General features: G+C 48.6%; 1 protein-coding gene across 2 annotated transcripts in view; it reads right to left on the reverse strand.

The window, feature by feature from the left end:
* The window catches only part of SINHCAF (SIN3-HDAC complex associated factor), a 29,421-nt gene extending 22,829 nt beyond the window's left edge, over positions 1 to 6,592 (reverse strand). The window contains exon 1 of one of the 2 annotated variants that reach the window (XM_002916595.4): positions 6,395 to 6,592. The gene's annotated coding sequence lies outside the window, so the exon portion shown is untranslated. Of the gene's footprint in view, positions 1 to 6,062; positions 6,295 to 6,394 lie in introns of those variants that run through there. The other variant, XM_019796840.2, reaches the window with a different exon arrangement.
* Between the last annotated feature and the right edge of the window lie 249 nt (positions 6,593 to 6,841).

Below are 6,841 nucleotides of genomic sequence, written 5' to 3' on the forward strand. Positions count from 1 at the left end.
AAACTCTATCTATCCCAGGACATGTCCAACAAATTAAACTGAGGATAGAATCCTGATTTCTGAAGGTTTTCTTTTAAGCTCAGGTTTTTGGGAAAAGAGGAACCTGGTCTTTTCAGGGAGATTTTAAGGTCATGAAATTGGACCATATTCTTTTCTGTGAAGCTGTTGTTTCCAAACTTATGAAAAATGTTAAGAAACGGGATACGTTAGCATACACCTGGTCTAAGCCAACCGTCAGAAAATTTTCTTAAGCTCTCTGACCCTCCCCCATTTCTGATGGTTACCTATAAAGCATCAACACAAGGACTGGCAAGTCCTAACCTTTAAATACTCTAAATTAATTCTATAATCTTCTCTTCCAGACATCATCTTCTGGTGTTCACCTATCTTAGTTATCACCTATACAGTCACACAAAAAATCTGGAGGTCAACTGGGCTTTCCCTTCTCATCCTCTGCATGGCCCCCAACATGTTTCTACTATGAAGTCCTTGAAGACTCTACTTCTTCCGTCACTTCTCTGGTTCATGTCCCTTCTGTCCCCACTGCCTATTTGTTCCTCATCATGGTGCTGGAGCCTCATAACTGACTTCCTCAGAACCTTCAAACAGGTGGTCCCTTCCCAAAGCTCAAACATTAATCATCTCTTCCAAGGTATCAATATGGGCTTCAGGATAATATCTAACTTCCCTGGCAAGAAATGCAAAGCTTTTCAGGATCTGGTCCTGCCTACCAGCTGCTCCCAACTTGGAGTCCTGATATTCCAGGAGTGTCAAACCAACTTTAATAACTAGCCACATCACTACTCAGGTTGTTATCTCTGTCTGGAATGGTTTACCTCCATCCCCTTAACTCAGTAAATGATTTTTTTTTTTTAACAAAAGCTGTCTATATCTGTATTATAATACCCAACACAGGATTTTTACATACTTGTTTGCTATATTATCTCCTCCTCTCAATGGTAAACTGTTGCAGGGCTGGAACTAAGTCTTATATTACAGCCAGGTGGTGCCTGTACATGGTACACAGATACATGCAGAATTTGCTAACACCTGAAGAGTGGGATAGGCAAACAGATCTGAACTGTATACTTAAGGGCACAGAATGGGAAATGGTGTCCACAATAAAGAGGTGTATTAAAAAACTGGTATTTTGAATGGAGTCATTTTTAACAATTAGTCTATACTTTTGTAGAAAAAAAAATCTTGAGGTTCAAAGATCCAGGAAACGTAAACCAAGTGAATTACTTTAATTAGAGAAGATTAATAGTAAATAATTCAATGCTTTCGTAACAATCAGTAGAAAAATATTTCTTGCTTATTTGAAGCAGGCATGTGGGGAGGAAGGAAAGATTAGGAGAATAGCGTGGAACAAAATGAATCTCAAAATGAGAGCTATTTAAACTCAGCATACATTAACATGAGCCAAATTAAAATTACATTAAGACAAATCAAACTCATAATAGGTGTAAACAACTCAATACAAAGCTAGAAATGAATTATTTTAGCTCAATTGCAACTCTCATACTTCTGGTGCAAAAAGAAAATCTTCCTTGAAAACGAACTGCCTTCTCTTAGACTAGATGCGTTTCCGGATCATTTCCATAATACAGAAAACCTTAGTTACAGACTCAATTAAAAGAGAAACTGAAGAGCCAAAAGATGATGTTTTCAATTTATAACCTCCCAGAATCAAAACTAAGTGTGGGAAATGAAAGGACTCTTGTGGACAAGAGAAATCAGAAAGAAAGAAAATGGCATTTTCTCGATTTCCACAAGTTTTTGATGTAAAATGGTTAATCCGAATTGGACAGGCAACCTGGTGTAGAAGACAATGTCTTCCCAAAACCAGTTGCTGAAGGTGGGGGAGAGGGCCAAAGACACTCATTCTTTCCACTCAATATTTATTGAGTATTTCCTCCAGCAATGTAACTGGCCTTTAGGCCTCAGTTTTGTCTCCTGTAAAATGTCTACTTCCCAAAGTTGTGAGAACAGCCAGTATTTACGAAGCACATTACTAGCTTAATTATTTACAGCCTTGTGAAGTAGCTTAAATTATTATTACTGTTTTGCAGAGGAGAAAAACTGGACCACAAAGTGACTTATTTAACATGATCAGAGCTTTGAAACCTAGCCATTTAAAGCCGAGACTTCCGAACAATTAACCTAAGTGCCTCAAAAAACGGGTTCCCCCAAGTTCTTTCTCAGCCAATTATATTCCCTTTAAGTGGGGAAAAAAATGTCCTATTTTTAAAGCAACCTACTATGTGTTAGCATGGTAAATTAATTTGTCCTCATGACAGCTTATGAAGTTGGTTTAGATTTCAAATAAACTTAAGCTTGTCCCAGTGAAAAACTTATTTTACATGGAAAATCATTCTCAAATTGCTTTTCTGACATAAATCTGCTGGAGTCTGAGCCCCATGAGCCAGGTTTTTCCAAGGCCTGATTACAACTGGGAAAATAAATTGACCATCCAGGTTCCAGACCTACAGAGTTAAGAATACTGCAAAACAGCAGTCTTGAGGCCTGCTGCCCACCAAGGTTCCAGGATATACCTATTTAACTTTTCATCTCCAAACTCCCCCAAAAAGTAACGCAAAAAGGCAGCAGACCTTGTCTGTCCGTCTTTCCCACTCTACATTCATTCACTTTGATAAATAATATCTCCGTTGCACATATCATGTGATATTTAAAACAAACTATTAAGCTCTATTGTATTTGAAATCTCCCAGAACACTGAAATTCTAGCTGTATCCCAGGTATAAAATACTAATTAAGAAAAACAAATCAAAGACTCTTAATGTACTTACAAAGCATCTTATGCATTTAAAAAAAATAACCCAGAGAAATAACTGCACAAAATAAAGCTATTAAATACAAACTCTCTCATTTTCTTAACATGTTCTTCTACCCACTTCAGAAATGTACTGTTACTAGTATTGGCTGCCTTTAAGTATTTGTACTTTGGTCAACCAAAACTTGGGAGAAACATGTCTATTTAATAACAGAACAATGAAAAGTATAATTTGTACAGCTTTTGGGGGGGGGATTTGGGCTTGGCATCTAAGGATATTAATTTTTGGTAATGACCACTTTTAGATTCTAACCCTTAAACATGATCCAAAGGCACGAGAAATCAGGAAAGCAGCAGCGGATACGGTGCTGCTTATCGGTTGTCTAGACTGCAGGCAAACCCCAAATACCAAAGAAGCATCCATGTGTCAAACCAGCATAATTTTTGAGCTATGCCTGGGGCCACATTAAAAAAAAAAAAAGGTTGGCTTGAAAAGAAAATCTAAGAGGGGTAGCCAGAAGGTCAACCCCAGTTCACAGGAACCAGGAAGCAGCTAGCAGGGATAGCTAGCCTTTTACCCTGTCATCCCCCTGAGCAGCTTCCTCCCCAACCCCCATATAAAATCTCCAAGAAAGGCCCAACTCCCCCGGCTAGCTTCTTCAAGGTCATCCTAAGATGACGCAGTGAACAATCACCAAACACTGAGCCAGGCAAATCTTTAGGGCTAAGAGAGATTTTCCCCCTTCCCCAAATCGTTATATAAATACTTTAAATGCCATCAGGCTTTTCTCCAACTCCACCAGAAACAAACTCCCAGACTTTAATTTAATTTAGATTGAGCAACTAAATAAACGTGTTCGGTTTTGCGACATACGTTATTAAAAGGCTTTTCAAGTCTAGCAAACTCCAGTTCAAAAACAGGTGCTTTCAGTGTACTTTTAATGACAAGGTCACATTCATATTTTTAATTATTAAAAGAAAAAGAAGAAAAAAGTTTTTTTTTTAACCTTCCTTAGGACAACGTGATGCGTGGGGGCTTGGGGAGTATTGCTGGGATAAAACTGCCTCACACAGGGTCCGTACTGGTCTAATCAGCAATTCCCAGTCTTCCCAGTGTTATCCAAGGTTAGACGGAGAAAATAAAAACAAAGAAACCTACTAGGTCTAGTTACCAGAACAAACTGCACCGCCCTGCCACCCCAAGAAACCAACCCCACCCGCAACCAAAACAAACCTCGCCCCTCCCGGATCCCCCTCCCACACGTAAACACACAAAGAAAACAGCGGCACGCACAATTCAGCCACAGTCCTCACTTCCCTCTGTAGGACAACGGGGAGCCCCGAAACTTCCCCACGGTGGTTTTTTCGGGTGTCGTCGGGGCTGGGTCCCTTGAACATGCGGACCACGGCTCGACTGCGGGGGGATTGGGGGTGCTCGCCGCACGCACCGGCTTCTCAGAAAGCAGCTAGATGCCTCCCCAGTCCTCCCGCGGCCCTCGGCCCCCCCCCCCCAAACGCGCTTCCCCCTCGGGCACACGGTGACGGCCAAGAGAGAGGCACCAAGGCAGCAAATAGAAACGCTCCCCGGTGGGTTTGTTGGTAAATAGAACAACTTGGATCGGGAAGAAAGTTCCTGCGGAAAGCTGCTCGCCGGGGCGAGGGCGGCAGGAGGTGACCCGCGTCCCTCTCCGCCTCCTCCCTCACCTGCGCCGGAACAACGGGCCCCCGCGCACGCCCGCCCGCCCGGCGCCTCCCGCAGGCCGCGCCTCCCGCACGCCGCGCTGCCGGGGCTTGTTCCTCCTCATGGCTTTGCCCTGACGTAATTCAAACATGGCAACAGTTCGACTTCAAAGGCGAATCCACAGACCTCCCAGACACAGGCTCCGGGCCACGGGTAACGGGCCAAGAACTCGGGGCCACGCTCTCCCGGCCCCTCGGCCGTCGCGGCACTCGGCGCCCGTGCTGAAGCACCGGGGCCCCGAGACCGCCGCCTCCCTGCCCGCCCGGAGCGCGGAGCACGCCGCCTCCCCGCGCACCAGCATGGCACCTCACACCAGCAGCGCCGCCAAAGTTTCCCCGCGAGGGGCTGAGGGACAAAAGCCCCTCTCAAAACTCGCCCGAAGTTCGGGGGCCGGGCCCGCACGGCTCTCCGCTCGGCGGCCGCCCCGAGCGCCGGCGGGGCCCGCACGGGCACATGCAGCTCTTTGTTTTCTGTCCAGCCGGGCGCTGCCTACGTGCAGCATCAAGGATGTCGGATTGTTTCTCACAGGCGAGACACTTGACGAACGCCCTGGGGAAGGGTCCGGACCCCGCGCCCCGAGAGCCCGGGGCCTGTCCCCCCGTCCTCCCCTCAGCAGCAAGCCCATTTAATCAAAGTTTTTCAGTGTCCTTGATGAGAAACGCCCGATTACCCGCCCCGCACCAGCGGAGAGTTGGCGACTTTCACTCTGCTTTTTAAACTGGCAAGACGCCATCATCAGCAAATCACATTGTCCTGCCGGCCGCCCGGCCCCGACAGCGCCCGCATCTCACTGCCGGCTCGGAGCTGGACACTCACACAGACCTCTGGCGAAAACCAGGGTCGCAGCCCCAAGCACGTGGTCTGTCATGTTCAGCACAAAAAGCAGTGCCCTCCGGAGTTCTCGCACTCCTTCGGCGCAGACAACGCCGCTGCCTCCATCCCCAAGTCAACTTGGCTCTGACTGGCCATCTTAAGCCGCACACGGGTGCCCCAGAAAGCCCTCGCCGTGGCGCCCACATCTACGCTACAGGTGAATAAATTGCGAACAAAACTTGAGGCTCCACAGACACATCGGCCCCCCGCGCTGCCTGGGCGCGGTCCGGGGGGAAGACGCGTTGGGGAGCCGGGCTGCTTCAGAGCGGCCGCGTGTTGCTCATTGTCGCATCCGCATCCCTCCGGGGTTCGGCAAACAACGCCACGCCGCGTGCACTCCGGCCACCCCGGCGCTGACCCAAAAGGCCGATTTAAAACCCCCTCACGCCCGCCAGCTCGCAAGTAGACGGCAACTTAAGTTTCCGAGCGAATGGCGTTCATTGTCCACCCTTCTCAAACGCGCGGGGGGCTGCAATGAAACTAAACCACGAGGTTCAACCACGGCGCCCGACCACTCCCGGGGCGCGCGCCCACGCGGATGCACCAGCCCGGGGCCCCTCCGCAATTGCCAGCAAGTCATTTTTCTCTCGGGCCTTCCAGCCACCCAGCTCCTTTCCGCCAGAGAACACTACGGCTGAGAAAAGTCATTGTCACCTTCAACGTGGATCCCTCAACTCCGGCGACTCCTCACTCGTTTGCTGCCACCACTCACTTCCCCCACCCCAAGACTTTCGGTTTGCCCCCTGTACTCTCCCCAATTAAAAGACACACTAAACATATGTATACAAAAGAACCCGGGGTTTGAAGATCACGAGAACATTGCTCCCAGCAATGCCATCTCCAAGACAAAACTTCCTGTGCGTGCGTATGTGTGTGGAAGGACTGGGGGAGGTGGGGGAGGTGAAAAAAAGGAAAAAAAAAAAACACTCTGAAATCAAAGCCTCGTGAGACAGTTTTGCACCAGAGTAATGCTTAGAGTCACTCACCTTCCAAAGGCAGCCGTTCCACGCGCAATAACGTTCCCGGGGTGCGGACTGCACGCCAAGCCAACCCCCCCTTCAATCGCTCCGTCCTCCTCAACTGCCTTGTCTAGAAAGATTGTCTCCTGCAGTTCTGCAGTTGCTACCGCTGGCCGGGAAGGTGTAGATTCCGCTTTCCCTTTGCGCACGCGCGTCTCCCGGTACAAAATTCTCCTGAATCGAACTTATTTGCATACGGGCGCGCGCGCGTCGAGGGCTGGGAGGGGAGAAGGCTCGGCGGCCGCGCGCGCTCCCGGGGCCTCTATTGTCCTTTTAAGGGGAGAAGCGCCGCGGCGCGGGAAACGAGGCGGCCAGAGGGAAACGGGGGCGGGGACTGCTTACTACGGCTGACGTCACGTAAACAAACGCCCCCTGGCTGGAGGCTGCGGCGGAGGGGGAGTGGCGGGGTGGGAA

Source organism: Ailuropoda melanoleuca, chromosome 16 (assembly GCF_002007445.2).
Source record: "Ailuropoda melanoleuca isolate Jingjing chromosome 16, ASM200744v2, whole genome shotgun sequence".
Classification (NCBI taxonomy): Eukaryota; Metazoa; Chordata; class Mammalia; order Carnivora; family Ursidae; genus Ailuropoda; species Ailuropoda melanoleuca.